The sequence below is a fragment of the Drosophila miranda genome, chromosome XR (genome assembly GCF_003369915.1).
Source record: "Drosophila miranda strain MSH22 chromosome XR, D.miranda_PacBio2.1, whole genome shotgun sequence".
NCBI classification, from domain to species: domain Eukaryota; kingdom Metazoa; phylum Arthropoda; class Insecta; order Diptera; family Drosophilidae; genus Drosophila; species Drosophila miranda.
This window is the reverse complement of record NC_046674.1, coordinates 29,470,952-29,492,000: the sequence shown is the minus strand read 5'-3', so window position 1 is coordinate 29,492,000 and position 21,049 is coordinate 29,470,952. Positions and strand designations below refer to the sequence as shown.

Genomic DNA, 21,049 nt, shown 5'->3' with positions numbered 1-21,049 from the left:
ATCATCGAACGCATGTACTGATGAGTCGCTGCATCGGTGGCTAATAGCAACAAATATATTTTTAAGCGACTATTCAAACGTGATAACTTTATTTACAAGCGCATCGCTTTGTTGTGCTTCTCTTGATTCTTGATGTTACACGGCTCGCACACGAGGTTCAGCATACCCCTGGTGCTCTGCGTGTAGCGGGGTACGACGTGCGCCTCGGCTCAGACATGGCTTGGGTTCCAACACACACACACACACAAAAACAAGCACGCGCTCGCTCTCTCTTGAACAACATCATAGTGGCTCTCCGAGGCTGTTACATGGAGCAGAGCACTGCAAATGTCCACTATTAAACGTATGTTATCGTTTACATATGTAGCTCTGTTATTGATTGTCATACAGCTCTGTTAAAGCTGTACCTTCTTTTACAGAGCCATGTAACTAGAATAGTAACAGTACAGCAACTGTTAATGGTACGCCTCATTTACAGAGCTCTGTTTAACACTCTGTTGACGGTCTGTTAGATCTTTGGCCGAAGGTTTGTTCGTGGGTGCGGTGGGAATCTTTCAGCAATGCACTCACACATCCCACAGATCGATACAAGAAACTGTTCATAGTTTATTTATTTTCTGCCTCCTCGTTTTGTATATTTTTTTATAAAAATAGCAATCAATTGTTTCAACTTGCCACTGATATTCGCGGCAGTGCCACACATAGAGATAGAGAGAGAGAGAGAGGTGCGATTGACACCATCGATTAAACAAGGCAGCGCCTTGGGGGTAGGCGAATGGGGGAGCAACAGCAGAGGAGGAGAATCTCGTGATTGGCAGAAGAAACCATAATAAAGAGTACTGTTGCAGCACGGCCCTGACCTCGTTTTTATGGTATATCGATTATCCGATTACCCGGATTCCAAGTATCAAATACACGATTCTTCTGGGATATTCCGCGGTATTAGGGCTCACGCTTTAGCCATCCTTCTACCACGTATCCTACATCAACTCCATACTTATGAGTGCCTTTTGGGGGTTGGAGATCTGCGAGAGCGCACCCCTACCCCTACCCCTACCCGTACCCGTGCCGCTGTGAATGTGGAGCAATCATAATTCCTGGCTTTTATCATCCAAGCGAGCGACAGAAACATGAAAACAAAAGGGAAATGCTCATTAAACGAGAAATGACAGTGCGCTGAGAGATGGGAGAAATGTGTGGGTGGTGTGGGAGGTGTCGGTGATGTGGGTTGGTTGAGGTTGGAAAAAAACAAGGCCGAAGTGCAGGAAATGTCAGCGTTGACAAGAAAATGCACTCGCTATGCCAAAAGGATATACAAAAACACACTCTCGACACACACACACACACAGAGAGACACAACGAGCCATTAGCATATGGCGGCTGGTGGCAGTGCGGCCAAGTGCTTGGCCTGACAGACACACGGCGGGGGTATGGGACGGGGTGCATGTTTTAGCCGGAGCTAAGGACATGAAGGAGAAACAAGTGCCTGCCCTGCTGTTTGTTGTTGTCTCTGGCTAAAAGGTTCAAAGTTCAAATGGTGGAAATCGGGGCCATCAATGAAAACAAACAATGAAAACGTCGAACAAATAGGGGAAATCCGCAGACACCCCACACACAAAGGAATGACAACTATACGATAGGTAGGGATTGCCTCATTCTGGACATTGCCAAAGAAAGGAGTTACTTTCAATTAGTAGGACATCGAAATGCGTGTTGACAGTGTGGAAAACGATCGTAATTACAGCTGTAATCTCGAATACATACTGTACATACATATTCCTGCAATGACACCATCTACTCGGATCTACTGTCTCATGAAAGATGACCAGTATCTGTACAACTAGAGATTCTTCTCATGTCAGATACGCCTAACCGTATGCAATCATTTGCTTCCTCAAAAGCTCCTCCTTCCACTCACATCATCTCTCTCTCAAGGCTACTCCTGCCCGGGTCCTTCTGTCTTTCAGTGTCAGGGTCGTTTCATGCTGTATTCCTCGCATCCTTGTATCCGGCTAGGCAGGAGGGTTTATGGCCAGCAGTCGATTAACCAACAAACTATCCCAAAAAAAGAGAAACCAAGAAAACGATGATGATGACAGCGACACGGTGGGATGGAGCACGACGATTGCCAGGACGATTCCTTGCATTTTTCATTTAGCCAATAATCACAACATTTACCAACACCCATAAGCATCCAAGGCATGCAACATCCGAGGCATCCATCCGCCTGTCTGTCTTTCCCACACACACGTGTATGATTTCTTTACGCCGTAAATTCTCATTTACGTCGGGAGAGTAGCCAGCCACAACCTCCTGTATATCCCATCCACTCTGTCTCCTCCTTCGTTCCGTTTCGTTCTGTTCTGTTTTGCTCCGTTCCGTTCCGTTCCCGTTCCGTGTTATATAGCCAGTCATTTAATCAATTATGCAAAAAACGATGTCGACGATGTATCGTAAAATGTTTCCTACGGTTACGGGGCTCTCCTCTGCCACCGCCTCCGCCTCCGCCTCTGGCTTTTTCCTGGGCTTGTGGTTTTTCGCGTGCCTTGGCCTCGTCCCCATCGTCGGTGTCGTGGTCGTCGGCACGTTTACCTTTTCTTGTGTATAAATAATTAATTAAATGTACACCAGTTTTTGGAAATCGTCTTTGGCTCGGAGCCAGAGGCCACGCGTGTGTATGTGTGCGGGCGTGGAAATCGCAGTTACCTCTCCCAAGGCTCTAAGCACTCATTTTTGGCAGTTAGCAAACCACTTCGATTAACGGGGGCCAAGGCCAATGAATGAACCGACCAGAGAAGCAGTTCGATTCGATGTGTCTGATCAAGTGGTAAGCCCCTGGTGGAAAAGTGTTATTCATTTATTGAAACAAAAACGCTTTTTCGCTATTTAATGAGAAATGTGTTGCTGTTGTAATTTCCCATAGGCGAATGGACACAAAAGCAGATGCGAATCGAGAGAGTGGCTCGAATGCAACATCCGAATGAAGCATTTTTATTCGCGAATATAAATCCTGACATAGAAATTTAAGTTTCGAGTCGCAGACTTAAAGCCAGAAAGGAAACGGGTGCCCATGAATGGGGCCGTCTCTGCGTCTGCTTGCTGTTCTTCCAAAAATTGGCCAAAAAGCGAGGCAACATCACGTAGCAATTGGCGTAGAAACAGCCAACGGGCTTCGGTCAAAGTCGGGACACAGGACACACAGCGGAGTCGAGCTTCAGTGCGGGGCTGGCTTTCTGGCTATTTTTTCGGGTCTGATTGCAGTGGGCGTGGCAGAAATCTAGGACGCCTTTGCCATGTCCACACAGTATTGCCCAACCCCCACCCCCCCAAAAAAAAATAATCTATGGCAATTGCATATGGCAGGCAATAAACTTGGTCAAGTCGAAAAACAACAACTGCTGCGGTCTGTAGCCGGTGGTGCAGCCGTATTGCAGCAGGGTGCAGGTGGCGAGTCCACTACGGGGGTCGTGGTGGCTGGTGGCTGGTGCCTACGAGTAGCGTAAAGTGCTCTTGACATGTTTTTATTAAAGTTTCCTCCACATTTCCGGCCACGTCTTCAAGACAGCGCCGAGGAAATGCAGCACAAAACATTTGCCAATTGCACTGGCACTGGCACTGCAGTAGTGGTAGCACCCCTATTTTGTGAATACCCTTTTCCAGGGTACACTGGAAACCTTCAGCTGTTGCTTTAGTCTAAAATATTGGATGGTCCGCAACGCGTTCTCTATTGAAAATATTCTTTGAACACGACGATCGATCCCGCGAAAGGGTATCCGAACAGAAGTCTTTCGACTCTGTTGTCGGTGGGCTTTGTTCCCGCCGGTTAAATTATGTTTACGCTGTGTGCGTGTCTGGATCATGGAAGTGCCATTTGAGGTTTGGATTCAGATGGGGCACCATTTTGTGGCATCTTTCGCGTACTTAGATCTAGATTTGATCCAGCTTCTGTTGGTTTTTTACCCACACTTTTCTGTGGCCTTTTTTCATCTTTGGAGCTGAAAGCAGAAAGCAATAGGAAAACCAATTATTTGCAACAAATTTTCAATTTTTCCTGGCGAAACAAGCTCGTCTCCAAAAGAGAAAAGTGCTAGAAGCAGAAGCAGAAGAAGTGTTGAAGTGTTTCCCAGGGAATGGGCACAGCAAAGGATAAATCACAAGGCGAAAGCAAAACAAGAGAGAACTTGTAAAGTTTGGACAAGGAGGATGCCTCGGCTAGGGGGATACCCCCCGAAACAGAAATTAAATATCCAATAGAGTGCACTTCATTAACACAGAGCCCGGCTGTCCCTTGGCCTCTGATTCGCACAGTGGACAACACTGAAATGCGTGCTGGTGTGTGTCCCAGACCAAAGACCGACACAAGCTGTCTTGGGTCGCAACAAAATGATAACAGAATATACCCGCCATGAAGAAGAGGTATCGAAAAGACGGCGCGGCAGCATGGTTGTCACCCTTGCACTTGGATAATGCCCGGGCGCACATTGCTGGCGACGGGGGCGGACGGATAGTGGTACGGGCCGTGGTCGAGGCACAGGCACAGGCACGTATCCACGTGTTGGCAGAGCCTAGGGACGAAAGAAAGAGCGCACGAATGGAACGGTAAATGCACTTTGAATGAAAAAGTTTACTTGTCACTGGGGAGGGCAAGGGAGGGGAGGGACAAAAGCAGGATACAGACAACAACAGCAGGCAGTAGTAGTGGCATGGAATGGAATGTCAATTGAATCGTAGGCTGACTGCCACGGCACTCGCTTCGGGGAATACTTCAGGGGAGCACTCAAAAAGCTATGGAGCTTATATGACACTTATGCTGGGTTGATGGTCCAATAAATGGTCCAATAATATGGCCACGGCACTTCATCCAGTTACAGGAATCCTTTACGTTTCCTTTGAAAGGTCCTAAGGCTTGTGCCTCGACAAAAACGTTCCGACTAGTAACTCCCCCTCTTCATTGGTCCCCGTTTTTCATTTTCTTGTTTCCAAAAATATATAATACAAAATTAACGTTTTCTTTAACTCTAAAAAAAACAAAAAATACCTGAATATCGCAGATTATCCTTAGCTCCGTTATCTTTCCCACCTTTCTTTCGAAGGACCAATATATCACACGCGTATAACGGTTACAGGACGTACGATCGAGAGCCCTTGACAATGGCAACCTCCAAGAGCGAATCACATATAATTTTTCCATGCGATGCCGGTGCATTCCGGGATATTCCCGGAGAGGGCGGTCGTGGGGCTACGGAATGCAGCAACAAATTAACATAAATTCCGTTTTCTATAAAACTTGATCAACAGCAGAAGGGTGAGAGAGGAGGTAGGTAGGTAGGGAGAGTGTGCAAGGAGTGCAGTGCAAAAAACCGCTACTTACACGACTCTCTGCAGTGGTGGGAGAGGGTGAGAAGGACATACACATGTATACGTGGGAGTGGGAGAGAAACGGCGAGTAGCAAAAAAGTTCAACGACAGCAGGGCAGACGGAAAGAACAGGAAAACGGAGAAACATGGCAAGAGAGAGGGAAGAGCAAAAGGAAACAACAAGAACGATGTCATTCTAGGGGGGAGACCTGTGGGAGGGTGTGTGGGTGCTGCCCAAGGACTACTGCCATCGAGGGGCCGCGAATGGGTGTAGTAGGCCGCTTTCCCTACACCCACCCTCCGCACTCCTCGCACTCCTCGCACTCTCTGGCAAACAACAATTCCCAGAAGAAAAATCAATGGAATTGTTAGGTATGTTGAGCCCCAGAACCTCCCCTCCCCACAACCATACACCCCCGCGACCAATAGTCTTCCGCCGACTGTTCCCCTCCCGATGACACACAAGAATGTTTTTCTCATGATTTACTATTGTTCGTCCTTATCCTGCTCTTCCTTTTACTCCTCATCTCTTGGCTCGCCCACTTATTAGCAAAAAAAAACGAACAACAAATGTGTCTGTCTCTGTCTGACACGTTGACATACTTATGGATGGCGAGACATAGAGAGAGAGAGAGAGAGAGAGATAAGGAGCGTGAGTTCAGTGCAGTGTAGGGGCCCACCTGTCATGATCAAAGAAAATATCCGTGAATACAGCGTGAGGCATTCGCAGAATACGCTCACCTTTTGCTTAATATACCATGGCCACGGGCCAGACTTAGTGCATAGTCAAGGGCATTGACAGAGAGCACTCTCGTCGATAGTTGCATATTCCGTTTCAGTGGACACGAAGAGAGCACTCGTTTTAAATGCAAATATGCACCTTGCGAGCACGGATCTCACTTCACACACACGCACTCATTAATACGTACCACTCTCTCCCTCTTTTGATATTTTTGGCGGCACAGCTGCTTGGCGTCTCTCCGTCTCTTATGTGTGCGAGCAGGCCAGCGCCAGTTCTCTGCTCTGCCCAAACATCATCATCATCTTTAGCGTCGCAGCAGCAGCATCACTGTCGTCGCCGGTGGGTGGCAGCGGGTGGGGGGTGTAATGTACAATAAACGGCCGCATGGGAATTTCCTTTTTGCATTCACATTTATCAACGCCGACGTCACGTCGGCAGAGGGAGCTGCTGCTCCTACTACTTTTACAACTGCTGCTGCCCACGCTGGCGTCGCAGTCGGCGCCAACACGTGAGAGCTCCTCGACAGCGCGCGCAGGCAACAACAAAACTTGATAAAACACAATTTTTTCGCTGCTTAAGCCTCAGCTGCTGCCTTTGTTTTTGGGCAAAAAGTCAACGGTAAATTTTCTTTCGAGCCAACAGCTGTCGTCACACTGATGGCGAGGGGTGCCGGGAGAGGGCACTCCCGCTCTTTATTGTTGTTGGCCTGCTAGCACTTGTGCACTTCTTGTTGTTGTTGTTGCACTGCCACTGCTGTTCAGCCTTTGCTCTGACATTGCTATACTTTCGCACTGCCCTTTTGCTTTTGCATTTGCGCTGCCACTGCTTTGCTCTGCTGCTGTGTTGAGGAAGGCTCGCACGCACACACCCACAAAAGCTGAACACACACGCCCGATGTTTTTGTCAATACAAAAAATACACGATAACACGAAACACAGAAAAAAACATTGCTAATATATTGTTAACAAACAAACACAAACATTTCGGACGCGAAGGCGAGAGACAACGAAACTAGACGCGACAAGACGAGACGAAACGAGACAAGGCGGACAAAAATGACAGAGCGCGCGCTTAGGTGCCAACCTAACGCCACGAGAGAAAAAATTGTTCTGCTTCTGCCAGCTCTGTGCATGGTAAAACTATTCGTAAGGTGGCGGCAGCTCAGTGAGCTGGTTTAACCCAACGTTGTGCCAATGTGTTTGAATTTATACTCCATAGTCATGTTTTGGTTTTTATTCATTAAAGTATAGAAAAACGTTGACCAAATGCATTTAGTAGAGGCGGAAAATGAATCCTAGGCACTGACGTAAGGAGGCGGGCGTAAGATAATGGAGAAACAACTTAGGCCACCGAAGAGCGAGATGGTCGTACCTTTCGTATAATTGTTTCATTGCTCTGTGCACCGCCATCACAGGGACCGCTCTCTGCTGATGTGGGTCTCTCGTTCACTCAACAGTTGTCTGCCCAGCCACTAACAGAAGCTGCGCTAACAGAGCTCTGTTACGCTGACATGAATAAATGATATGCCCACAGAGGCTGGTTTCAAAACGAGCAAACAACAGTACCAAACATTGTGAGTCGCGGCGTATCCTGCACAACTAATACCCGATACTCTGTCAGCACATATGATCGCAATATATGTATTTGCCTAGCTGTACCCTGACACGTATCGCTGAGGCGCACATTGTGGTTGAACGTATAAGAAATGAGAAACAAAAAAAAGCAATCCTTTCATATCCGATCTGTCTCAAATTTGGGATTTCCTGTGGCGCGTCTCTACGTGCTTATGGGGCGGCGATCTACGTCCGAGTGGAGCAGCCTCCGGCATTTTCAGCACTCTCTCGACAGCGAGCGTCCAGCGTGGTGCCCGAGAAAACTATCTCCTTGCTTCGACTCGAACTGTGCGGAACGGTCCTTCTGGCAGAGCTTTCCGCTGCCATCCTTTCACAGATGCCGTTAGACAACAGACAGGTGTCCTTCTCGACCGATTCATCCATTGTATTGGCCTGGCTAAACAGGTCACGTGCGATTGCGCAATCGAGTGGCCAAGATAGCTCGATGCAGCTCTAGCGATCGAGATCTATGCCTGGTTGCGATGTCCGCAATCAGAGTGGCCGTGTCTACTGGACTCCTTCTCTGGTGCACCATGCGATTCATCCAACGATGCAGAGGGGAGTCAACCCACGTCGCCAAGGCTCCAAGAGGGGAAGAGTTAGGTGACGCTCTGCAAGCTGATTTACAGAGACGCAGAGCATGCGCTATGCGGACGAGCATCGGGGCCTCGCAACTAGGGGGCCTCTGCGAGCATATGGTCGAGTCCATCGACACCTTCCTAGCCACTTTTGTCCGATTTTTTCGTGAGAAGAGGATTCTCCCACGAAGTCGAATCCGACTTTTGTCGGTGCTCCCAGAGCCCTGGCCGTAAACCTTCTCGGGGCCAGTCAACGTCGGACTTCTGAGGCGTACAGCCGGGAGGGCCTAGCTTGGCGGTTCATCCCTCCGGTAACCTCACAAATGGGAGTGTTCGTCCAAATACACAGTGGACGAGTTCGCCACCTTACTCGCCTGGAGGATGCTGGAGGATCCGACTGACCCGCTAGCCCTAAACCCTGGTCACTTCCTGATCGGTGTTCCACGCTCCGTTACTCTCCGTGGCGGAACCAGAGATCAAGGAGGGCGCCTCCTCCATTCTGAACAGCTGGCAACATCTCAAAGCTCTCAACTAGCAGCTCTGTTCTCTCTAGAATTCAGATTGGAGACCTCGTCGTTGTCAAGAAACGACGTTTCGGGCTACGTCAAGGTCTAGAAACGGCGTCTAGGTCGAGTACAAAAAAGGTATCTTATCAAAAGACCGATCGCGAAGGTATCCTATGCCTATGGAATCAAAGAACCATTCCACCTACTCTCGCGTAGGCTCTGACCCATAAGAATCCGCCCTTCACCCCCTTGGCTTAGATAAATTTAGTTTATTTAGTTATAATTCATTGATTTAGTTCATTCCTTCAAGCTTCGACTTATCCGGGGCCGCCGCAGGCGATGACCAATGCAAGCACTGCCAAGGAAACATTTACTTTAGGACAATTCTGCGACAATACGATCGACAATAGTGCCACGACCTATGAGACTAGCACGCTCATTGATCTCTGTCGCCCTCTGGATTCCTCTGAAGCCTGCCCACTCCAACAATGGGAAAGTTATAGCGTAGTAAACCACTATTAGCACGCTTCCTCATCAGACCTTTTCGTTATGTGGGAAGTAACGGAGGAGGAGGTGGAGGCATAGGGACAGTCAAGCTGGAATGTCAGCTGTTTACAAATACAACAGCGAGTGCAATAAGGCAACCACTACTCCAGGAGGCATACAGCGATGAGGACTTGGGTCAGGCGGCCACCACCTTCACTGTGAGGGACGTGCAGGAGGTTACTGCCAAACTAGGGAACGGCAAAGCGGCAGGCCCCGATGGAGTCTCCAATGTGGCCCTGAAATGCCAGGTCAGCTCTCACCCGGAAGCAGGAGCGGAAGGTACCAATAGCATGGAAACGACAGAGGCTTGTTCTGGTACTCAAGCCAGGCAAGGACCTAAGCGACCTATTGACCTAAGCTATGACTGAGAAGGATGGTCTTTAGAGAACTTTTCAGCCAGATACCAGAGTACTCTTTCCCGTAACGATTGTTAGGTCTAGCACGTTTGACGATGTTGGACTTAGGAAGATGTTTTCTTCCCCCACGTTTTCTACTTCTAAGTTAGTTGATAGTATAAAGTCCATTGATGTCAGGGCTTCCCCACACACTGTGCTGGGCATTGGCGTCTGCACCAATCAGAAGTTGGAGATTTTTAGAGCCGGCCTCTGTCACCAGACTCCTAAGTTCGTCCGGTGGTGCGTGTGCCATGTAGCAGGAAGTTGCCATAAGGAGCTTTTCCTCGCTCTGCAGCATCACTACCGTCAGGTTATCCGTGCTGTAATGAGACATAAGGTGGATCCCCTGTCGTACGAGTACGACGGTTCTGTTCCTGCTTACCGATGTTGAGAAGAACAAGTTGTGATTTGAGGACTTTAGTCCGGCCACTGAGTTGCCTGTCGCAATCCAGGGCTTCTGGACTAGAGCTATGTCGGCGAGCCCTTGCTCCTTGGCGATGAGGAGCTCCGCTGACGCTACCTTGCTTTTATGCAAGTTAAGCTGCAGCACACTCAGCATCATGGGTGGCTGGGTCTTCTTCCTCTGCGTCTTCGAGCGCAAGACCCTGGGCGGCCTCCACGATGAACTCGAGACCTAAGTCCCTTTCCACCTCGCTTGTCTGTAGGGTGTGCGCGTCCTTGTCTTCGGGGTGGCGCTTTTTGAGGCGCAGGTAGACGCTAACCATGCCCCACGCCATCTTCCCGAATTTGGGGTACAGCAGATCCTCTGCTTCCTTATTTATTTGGAGGATCACACATTGGCCCCCCTCGTTGGGTAGTGGGCTACCAATGTATAAGATCCTCCAATCCGTCGTTGGCACGTCCGCGTTTTGCCGCTGAAGGAGCTTCAGCGCTCGGTCTCCCTGGATTATGATGGGGAAGCCTACCTTCGCCTTAGGTTTGGACGAGAAAAGCTCCCGGTCCACAACCTCCAGCTTGGCCCCCTCCCACATCGCCTCCATCCAACCTTAGGGTTGGATCGTCGTTGCACTTTAGGATTTTAACCCCATTTAGCCACCCAGCACCATCGAAAGTGGGCATTGGGGCCGCGGGGTCTTCCTCCATATGTGCAAACAGTGCGTCGACGAGACGTGCATGCACCAGCTTCCACTGTGCCGCGGTCATCTTGCCGTTCTCCTCGCTACGGTCGATGAGTGCCACGATCAGATGTCGTTTGGTCACATCGCTGACCTTTGCTTTCGGCTTTGTTGGAGGGGCTGCACTCTTGGGCCCGCGTTGCCGCTTGCTCGCAGGAGTGTCCTTAATGACACCCTCAGTCGAGCGCTGCCTCTTGGTGGCCATCATCTCCTCCACCTTATTGGCAAATTCGCCATTCGACGCCCTCATTTGTGGCATCTGAGCGTAGTGCAGCCGGCCCTCCTCTACTCGCTGCTCGGCCCAGGCTAGCTTGACTTTCTCCTCCTGGGAGATGTCTGCTTTACCTTGCAGCCGGCTTTTGATGTTGAGGTCCGCTTTGTACTTTGCTTTGGCCTTCATCCCCTCTTTGGAACGTTTCGGCCCTTCCCTACGCAGGGAGCTGGTGCCTGGTTCCGGCGAGCGGAGAAGGCTCTCTTCCTCCGTCCTGCTTAGAGAGAGCACGCTCTCCAGATCCGTGTCTGTTTCGACTACGGCATCTGTGCGGCTCAATTTGCAGGCTGCGGAGTGAGTTGTCGTTGGGGCAGCAGCTATACAACTGACCTGGCCTGCTCCCGCCAAGTGCGAGGTGTGACCGCTGGCGACAGGCAGAGAGGATTGCTGCTCCCCGTGCCCGCCGGTGGTAGCAGTCACGCTTCCCACCGACGTTTGGGTTGACCGGTTTTTATTTTTCGGGGCGACCACCCCCTAGCGTCTTATGCCTGGCCGCCAGGCACCTCTAGCCATGGCCCTGGTTCAGTTCCCCCCGACTTTAGATCGGGAAGACGCTGGACCATTGCCTTAGCTAGACACTGCATTACCCTGGACAGAGCAAGCGACAATGCATATACCCCGGGAAAATGCAGTGGCGATTGCCCAGCCGGCACCCTCGTGGAGGGTTCAGCTAGAGGGTTTTTGCCAGCCTAGCCTTAAGTCGTAATTGATTTAATAAACCCGCCAATGCGGGTGCTAGACTATATGCCACAATACCACCAATGTTTTGCGGGGTGGCACCGCCAAACAACCATCGATAGGAAAAAAAAAAGATCGATAGACAAGAGAGAGACTGGAAAACGACGGGATCTCAGTTTACAATAGTGTTGGATAAGCATTGTCCATTTTGTTGAACATTTTCACTTGGTATTTTTTAGTAAGTCACTCATATTGCTCACTTGCTCACTTAGATCGCTTAGTTGCACACTTGCTCACTCGACACAGATTTTGTTTTTTTTAGTTCCTCATAGGAATTCTTATACTATTCGTTTTCTTCATTTCAGCGCTATAAGATACAAAAATGTTAATCAAACAGAGGCGCTTCAGTAGCGGGTATTGCGCTTTCCGATAATTCCACCATACCAGTGGATCATCTTTTTGGCTGGTGTACTCCTCAGCCAGATACTTATCCATTTCTCTGATAGATGATGCCGTATTGTTGATGGGTTGGCCTACTTGCTTAAAATTGGTGTCAAATTCAGCCCATATTCTGTCCTCTTCTTGTTGTATGTTGCAATTTGGCAATGTTTGAGGCAATTTTTGTTATATCGGCCACTGACTTTTTAAAGGCCTCCGCAGATTTAAATGCTTTTAATGCCTGTTAAGATGGCTTTAATACGGGAGGCACTCCATCAATTACATCCCAGTCTTCTGGAGACAAAATTAAGTCTGCCCTTTTTGACAGCGCTGCCACGACTGCCCCCTTTAGAATAGACAGCTTTTTTAAGCCTCATGAGCTGCGATAAAATATTCGCGCACATTGCTCATTTTTTCTAGAGCCTTTTGGACAATTCGATTTAGGACATGAGCAAAACACCATATATGCCTCCAATTGCCGGTTCTGATAGCAAGAGCAATGTTGTGTGCACTATCGGATGCTACTACAGCGCCTTTGTTTTTGAGCAGCAGTGTGAGACGCTTCAAAGGCCCAGCAAGCAATTGAGTAGGATGTCAGCACCGTTGACATCCTAGGTTATAGATGTCCAACCGCCTGTAGTTAGGCACAGCGCTGTTGCCGCACGTAGCTCTTCTATTATCGTCCCAGTGTACTCGTCACGAATTTTGGGACTCAAGGAGCTGGTTAATGTTTTCCTTGTCGGGAACTTACAGTTTGGGGCGTGCGACGCATAGTAAATACATTTTTTTTTTAATTCCGGCTCTTGGCGATCATCCGTACAAGTTGCCGATCAATTTGCTGCGCTTTGCTCTGGTATAGGCCTTTCAACAAAGCTTGTTATTTTTGATATATTTGACTTTAGATCGCGAAGACACTAAGACATTGCCTTACCTACACACTGCATTAGCTCTGACAGAGCAAGCGACAGTGTATTACTCTTGTCCGGGCTAATGCAGTGCCCAATGCCCAGCTAGAGGATTTTGGCCAGTCAGTATAATAAGATTGGTTGATTTTTGATCTATCTCTGAGCTTACATTAATTAATAATACGCCAATGAAGTTACCTGTACGCCGGCGTTCTTAAAAGCGTAACAATTCGTCGTGCTTTGTCAATAAATTCAACCGATTCAAGTGGTGTAAAAAATCCTTTACAGCAAGTTGAAGGGTGTGTGCTGCACATTTCATCGACTTAATTGAATGAATTTTCAAATTCCTTAGCAGTCCTTCTTCCTCCAAAGGCTCAGCACCTTCTGGTTCGTCAGCATCTTCAGCCTGTCAACTATTTAACAGCTCCACTGCCTTGACCATGCTTCGAGCATTATCCGTGGTGATGGTATAAATTTGTTGTTTGTTCCAGTGCAGAGGATTTGGGATGTGGGCGATGTTTTCAGCTCCATCAAGCCCCCAGTTTGTACAAATTTTGCACCGTGATCGATGAATTTGACATTAACCCCAAGAGTTCCGCGATTGCATCTTGTAGCTGTTTCCATTTTTAGGCAGAGATTCTGTTTTCGAAGGTTTTGACCCTGTCTCACTTAATTTGGCTGTATTTTTCCTAGACTAAGCTCATAATATTTCTAAACGTTACAGTGGGCATATCCAAGCCACTCAATATCTGAGCTGTCAACGTCTTAAAGCCTTCGAGTCCAGTACAGCCAACGTAACTTTTGCAGCAGTCACCAGGCCAATACAAGCATTCTTCACATTATCTTGCCCCATTACCACCGAAAATTACTTCTTCTTTTCGGGCTTCTTTGTTTTCGGTCACTTTATTTTACTCGCCTTTGTGCCTCACTTCTAAGCGGAAAATGCTGTATAAGAGTCAATTTGGCAACATTACTTTCCACGTGGAATGCAGAAAAATTGCGCAGAATACAATTACGCTTGCGCTTGCTTACAATCTTGAAACGCGACCAAGAAAGATCACCAAAAAATAGGTATCAATGCATTAACAATCGAGGCCTAGTAAAATGGCTATATGTGCCACTGCTTTGAATGACTTTTTTTTCCAACACGTATTTTCTTGATTTATTTTATAATTTTATTTGGGTAGCTGTTAATAAGTAAAAAATAAAAAGGCATAAACAAATGCTATACCAATTTAAAAAAAAAAAAAAAAAAAAAAAAAATAGTTTTATATGTTTCACATAGAAAGTGGTTATAACAGCAAAATATATTTTGTATGGAACAAAATTTCCTAAGAACAAGTTTATGGGAAAATTAACTCTCTTAATAATTAATGCAGTTGAACTTATGCTCCTGAAGTTTACTCAACCTACTTGGCATTGAGCCTACCAAGTTTTGTAGAGTTAATAACTCTATCCCGTTCCATTCTGCAAAGTTGGCTTGTTTTAATTCCTTTAAGGTTTCGTACTGCCTTGTACAGGCATAGACTTTTGCCGCAAAGAAGCCACACAGATCCTCAGTTGGATTTAATTCCGGACTCATTGAAGCCCACTTAATCAACGGTTTACTGTGGGTCTCAAAATAGCCCATTGAGGCCCGGGAAACATGATTTGGCGCATTATCCTGCTGAAATGACTATTGATTACCATGGAAATGCTCAGCAAATGAAAAAGGTTCACTATCTATCAATTCTGGATATTAAACATATTGGAGACTTCCCTTTAGCACTAAAGGCAGCCCATATCATAAGCGATCCATCACCATGGTTTGGCTTGTAGCAAGTTGCCCGTGGATGACGCGGGTCTCTCCAATATTTATGATGGATAATTCGTGGTCCCAGAACTTGTGTTTTTCAAAACGGACATGAGCGCATCATTATGACGTTTAGTTTAGAGGAGTTTGCCCACTTTTTTTTGATATGTGAGGTTAAAATTTTCGTTCAAAATTTGGCTCACACGTTGCCTGGGGATTTTTAACCCGAGTTCTGCCTTGATTTTGTTGCAGCTCATTAAGTCTTCAGTTGCAAACTGCCGCAAGTGCCGTTTTGTCAATTTTATTATGGTTGATACTGGGCCAAGTCGACGATTTATGCGGTAACCGTCTGGATCTATGCAAAATTTTTAAATAGTATTTCGATGTCGATATATTAGCGAAGCTATTCGACCAGTTTTTATGCCGGCTAATTTCATTCTCTTGATCCTTTTCTGTTCCTCCTCAGAAAATTCTTTACGATGTGGCATTTTTAACAAAAATCCATTTTTTTATTTTTTTTTATTGGTTTGAAGAAATGAGTGGCTACGTACTAAATCAGTCCGCTTGTCAATTTTACTGAAAGAATGCTAACACTTCACTTCTCAAAACATGAAAAAACATGATTGCACATATGTACATATAGTACATATCTGTTTTCTATGTAGAGCGCGACTTTGATCACTTATCTAAGCTAATGGTACCACAAATGTGGTTCAAAGAACACGAAAATTTGTAGTAACTGAGCACAACAATAAGAGATAAGAACTGCATAGTCAAACCAAAAAAGGATCTATTACTTTTTAAGAAATATTGAAAATAATTTTTGCACATATAGCCATTTTACTAAGGTAAGATAAGCATTTCTAAAATACATTTCTGCGCATGAGCGTAGTCAAGCCAAGTCTTCGTTAGCCCACTAGCTAGCCCCCGTAACTAGCTTTCCTTATCTTTTATTTATACATAACAGCAGTTACCGATCGGAAGCTGTTATTTGTTGTAGTTTCAATTAATAATAATATATATTATTATATATATACATTATATACATATGGTTACCTGATGGTTAACTGATGGTTACCATTGAAGAAAAACGTAAAAATTACAATAATAAAAATCATTACCAAGTAATTTTTGTATTACATAACTTAAAATTTTCACGGTCCCTGGAACAATTCAGTGCTGTAGGCGAGAAGCTTCGGGAAACTAGTCCAGTCCTCGACTGAGAGGGAACAGCCGGGAACGACAAAAAGAGCAAAAAGACCCCTGCACGTAAATGACGGCCGGATAGTGGTGATGCACCGCGAAAGTGACTGTTTAATGACGTCTAGCGAAAGCTACCATCGACACGGGAGCAACCCCAAGATTCGTCAACGAAGACTTAGCTCAAAGATTAACCACGATCAGCAATGTACGAGAGACATTAATGCAAATCCGACTAGCCGACGAAACAGTGCGGAACACCGCCGCGGCGGTAGCCGAACGCCAGAGCCAAAGACCATGGGAAAACTGGATCTGTGTTCGATATGCGACAAGTTCGCTGCATGAACTGGCACATCTACATATGTATATACTGTATTGTTAGTGCTCGTACCGTTACGCACCTTTTGTAATGTGCAGAAATTCATATCCTTTTTTGACGGTCAGACACCAATAGTATAGCAGGATTTCGGAACGTGTACTATGCTTTAAGTAGCTCGCCGGAATGTCGTGGGATCTTTTAGGTATACTTGGTTTAAGGTTCAAAAGGAACTCTATGAAAGGAATCATAAAAAAAAGAATGGGAATTTAAACTAACTGTTTAACCGACTACCGAAAAATAGTCAGGCTATATTCCGTCGTTTTTGGAGAACTCAGATGACCTTGACCCCTTCTCTACCCTCCCTACCTTTAGTATGCCGTTTTACCGACAGCATAACCCTAATTAAGTGTATCTCTATTTGATCATCCACCAAAAGTTTAGTGTTCGATTATTATCTACTAATTATTATTTAATAATTATAATATTTAATTCCGTAGAAAAATGCTTGGTGTGATATTTATGCACAACTTGATCAGTGGTGACATAGACAGCCCTGATCTGTTGAGCCGATTCCTATTAGACTGACTAGAAATTTTATACCGTTGTTCCTTCCACTTTGTAGATCGAATTATTCCTTGCATGAACCGTTTAGGGTCTTATGCTCGGATTATAATTCCCTCTACCATATTATATCCAACACTAATTCTCTTCCTCTTATTAAATTATTAATCCTTACACACCTTTCTATTAATTAGTAACTGTAGTGGTATTTGTATTTTGATTGCATGCTTAGTTTCTTAGTAAGTTTAGTGCTAATTTTCCTCGAATGTTAGTCTAATATCTATCTTTCTTGCATGTTCGCGTTTGGTTCGGCTACGCACCGCGCGTTATGCGGCAGCGCCCCTCGGTCGGTTGGGCGGGAGGAGGGCTGCTTCTGCTGGTATCACTCGGGCCACTTGACGGTGCAGTAACTGCATCGCCTCTTGAAAGATGCAGTCATTGCATGTCAACGTCCAAGAATAATTCAAAATTTACGGGTTTGAACTTCATGATTTTCTGGATATGTATAAACTTAGCATAAAATAAGTAAATAAAGAAAGAGAAAATAATAGCAATTTATATATAGTTATATATATGTTCGGACTTATGTGTAGAGAATATGGCGTAAAAGAAATTAAATTGGAAAGAATAGAAAAATATGATAATAATATAACAAAAAGGCAAACGTAAAAGAAAAATTACTAGCCGATCCGCCTTAATTATGGCACGTATATGGTTGTTTAATATACCGGTATAGAAGTTTTATTTCGAAAATACTCGAGATCTCCGTTTAAGGAAGCTCGTAACTCACTCATACTTTATACGACTTATCCGGCGTGTCCGTTGAGCTCAAGGGGCGACGTGGAAACATATTCTGAGGAAAGGAGAAAAATTATGAATATACAGGTCTTCACTTCTAATTCGGATGAAACACCGATTTTCTCATTTCCATACCAGTTCGACGACGATTTGCAACTTAACGGCTGATCTTAGAAAAATGTTGCTTTCACTTGCGCTAATTTCTAATTATGGGTAATTATATACATTATTTGTTTTTCCCTTTAAATCTATACCATAAAGAACTAAGATGAATAGTTAGTGCGTAACCTAATCTTTAATAAATGGAAATCTCATGACTAGACTCAAAACTAATACTTCGATACGTTTTCATACGACGACTGTTAAACGGCAGTGTGGATCGCCGCAGAATAATGTTATATTTTCACCGTTTGAGAACCACTCCACACACTACGAAGAAAATACATGCGAAAGTTTTAGCCGCGCGCTTAACTCGTAAGCGAGAAGGGTGACGAGTGCGGCATATTAGCTTCTCCGAATTCACAAGAAAACCATTCTTCTCGTCTTACTCCAAGATGTACTTCAGTTTAAGTATGCACCCACATGAGCTTCGGATTTCACTTTAGCATATCTTCGGATGGTTTTTGCTGGTTTATTTGGTTGACGATGGCAGATATATGTAGATGCTGGTTCCTGGGAAATCCGAGGTCTTTCCCAGAGCTACTAAGAAATCGATGGACTTTGACGATCTCGTTGTCGGAGGGGTCAATCGGTTTTCCGGATGTAGAACGTAGTAAGATTTCCAGCCCTATGATACGAGACTGTTAAAACTGTTTCACTATTGTAAGATCCAAATACCTTCTATCTTCTGTAAATCAAACCGAATAATATAGTCCACCAGAACCTCAATATACTTGGCACGTTTTTGATTTCACAACGTTTTCAAATTCACTTGCGTATATATATATTTGTATAGAAAGACACCTCCGAATTCGTACAGTTTCACTATAGCAATGAGCTATCCAGAAGTTCTATTACTAGCATTAGCCCTTACGATCGGAACTTTACCTTCCACAACCAACGGGGTAATCGTACGATTTTAGACAAAGCTTACACCTTGCTTCCCTAGGTAACGGAGTAATCGTACGATGCTAAACAAAGCTTAAGCATAGCTTCCACGACTAACGTAGTAATCGTATGATTTCTAGTAAAGCTTACGCAAACATAACTCCCACAGATCCACGCTGCTTCTCTAAATTAGACCTTAAGCTCTTCAATGGAAGCTTAAACTACTTCTCTTACAGTTAATCTCTTATCTTGTTTTAAAAAGAAGAGTTAATGTTAAATGCGAAGGCAATACTTCCCAAGCTGTTCGCTGCAGTTTTAGAGTCACAACTGGCCACTACACTTTGCGACGATGCACTGCTTCATATCTTACCTGTATCTTACTTTGCTTTGCGACGACGTATGGCTCCATACGTCACACGTAGTATACCTGTCCTTGCGACGACCCACGGTCCTCCGCCGAAACCCCACGCCTCACCTCCCTCATCTTGCAATCCCACACCTTCCCGACAACACCTGTGCGAATAGATATCAGAGACTATCCGAGCCAGAACAACCAAATTTTGCATCCAGACTCCTGTGATATCACACTATTAAAACTGTATTTCAAAATTTCTTTCACCACCTCCAAGAACGAAAATCTGTCGCATCCACCAATTTAAAGATATGCGAAAACCAAACCAACCAGAACCGTAGAAAATTCCCATATCTATCAGACTACAGAATCGGAACTAGATCGGATTATTACGTTATACAGTCAGTACAACATATATTCGGACACTCGTCTATATCAACTTTCTTTATAAATAACTTGAAAAGTATTTAAGTTTGAAAATAAAATTTTATTTCATTATGAACACGGATATTACTACTACTAATTTCAAATCTAAAAACATAAAAAACCTTCTTTGGCATATCAAAAATATTAAAAGTATCAAAAAGGCCACTTTTTTACGCACAACAATTATTCGGACACTTTATATTTTGTACGAAAAAAACTGATTGTCCCCAATTTTTTCTGATTTCAATATTTTGTGGGGCCGCCCTTAGCTTCAATAACAGCTTTTAGACGTCGGGGCATGCTTTTTACCAAATGATTGGTTTCATTGGGATTAATTTTCTCCCATTCCGTCATCAGAGCCGTTTTAAGGATTTCCTTGGAGGAAATTTTATGTTTCCTAATTTTTTTTGCTAGCAAATCCCAAACATGCTTTATGGGGTTCAGATCTGGTGACTGCGGCGGCGTTTTTAACTGCTTGCACTGATACAACAGCCATTCTTGAACCAAAACGAGGTATTTTTGGGGTCATCGTCTTGTTGAAACAAGAAATTCATCGCTTCAAGACCCAATTTTTCGACACTCGCCATTGAATTGTCAGTCAAAATTTTCTTGTAGATGTGTTTGTCCATCTTGGTCTCAATAAACACCATTTGCCCAGGTCCAGCTGCTGCTTACACCCCCAAACCATTACTTTTCCACCGCCATGCTTCACTTCATTTCCGATGTGAACAAAAAAAAAAGATTGGAGTTCGCAAAACTTCACTTAAATAAGCCAGATTCTTTTTGGGAGAATGTTATATTTAGTGAGGAGTCTAAATATAATATATTCGGACATGATGGACCATCCAAAGTATGGAGAAAGGATAATCAAGCCATGAAAGAGAAAGACCTCATCCCAACAGTGAAGCATGGCGGTATATGAAGAAATCAAACTGCAGTGGCTACGCAACTCGTCTCGCGTTTACTCATTTTCTGTCTCTCTCTCACACACTCTTCGTCGTTCAATGTGTGCGCCCTCTTGCGCGATAAAACGGCTGATGTTCCTCCTCGTTAGATTGTGGTTTTTGGATCTCGTTTTCTCTATACTATATTCGAGGCTCCAGCTTCCTCTCCACTTTACTCTCCTAATCTTTCTCACTGACTTCTTCTCTTCTCTGTTCTACTTTTTTCCTCTGTTTTTTCGCTTTTACAATATTATCATATTTCCTTTCGCGCTTCTGAATTCTGTTGGCCGACAGAAATACTGCATGGATGTCCTTTCCTTGACTCCGTGCTCTCCTAGTTACTCAGTCATTTTCTTTATTTTCACTATTTTTTCCATTTCTTTGTTTTCATTTTGCTTGTGAATTTTTTTTAAATGAATTTTTTGCACTCATTTGTCCAGCGGG

General features: G+C 45.1%; 1 protein-coding gene across 7 annotated transcripts in view; it reads right to left on the bottom strand.

Annotated features, from left to right (window-relative positions):
* Positions 1–7,209, bottom strand: part of LOC108151729 (uncharacterized protein CG43867) — a 127,357-nt gene extending 120,148 nt beyond the window's left edge. For 4 of the 7 annotated variants that reach the window (XM_017280518.2, XM_017280520.2, XM_017280519.2 and 1 more), the window contains exon 1: positions 6,288–7,209. The gene's annotated coding sequence lies outside the window, so the exon portion shown is untranslated. The remainder of the gene's footprint in view (positions 1–6,287) is intronic. The other 3 variants (XM_017280523.2, XM_017280525.2, XM_017280524.2) reach the window with 1 other exon arrangement.
* Positions 7,210–21,049: the final 13,840 nt, after the last annotated feature.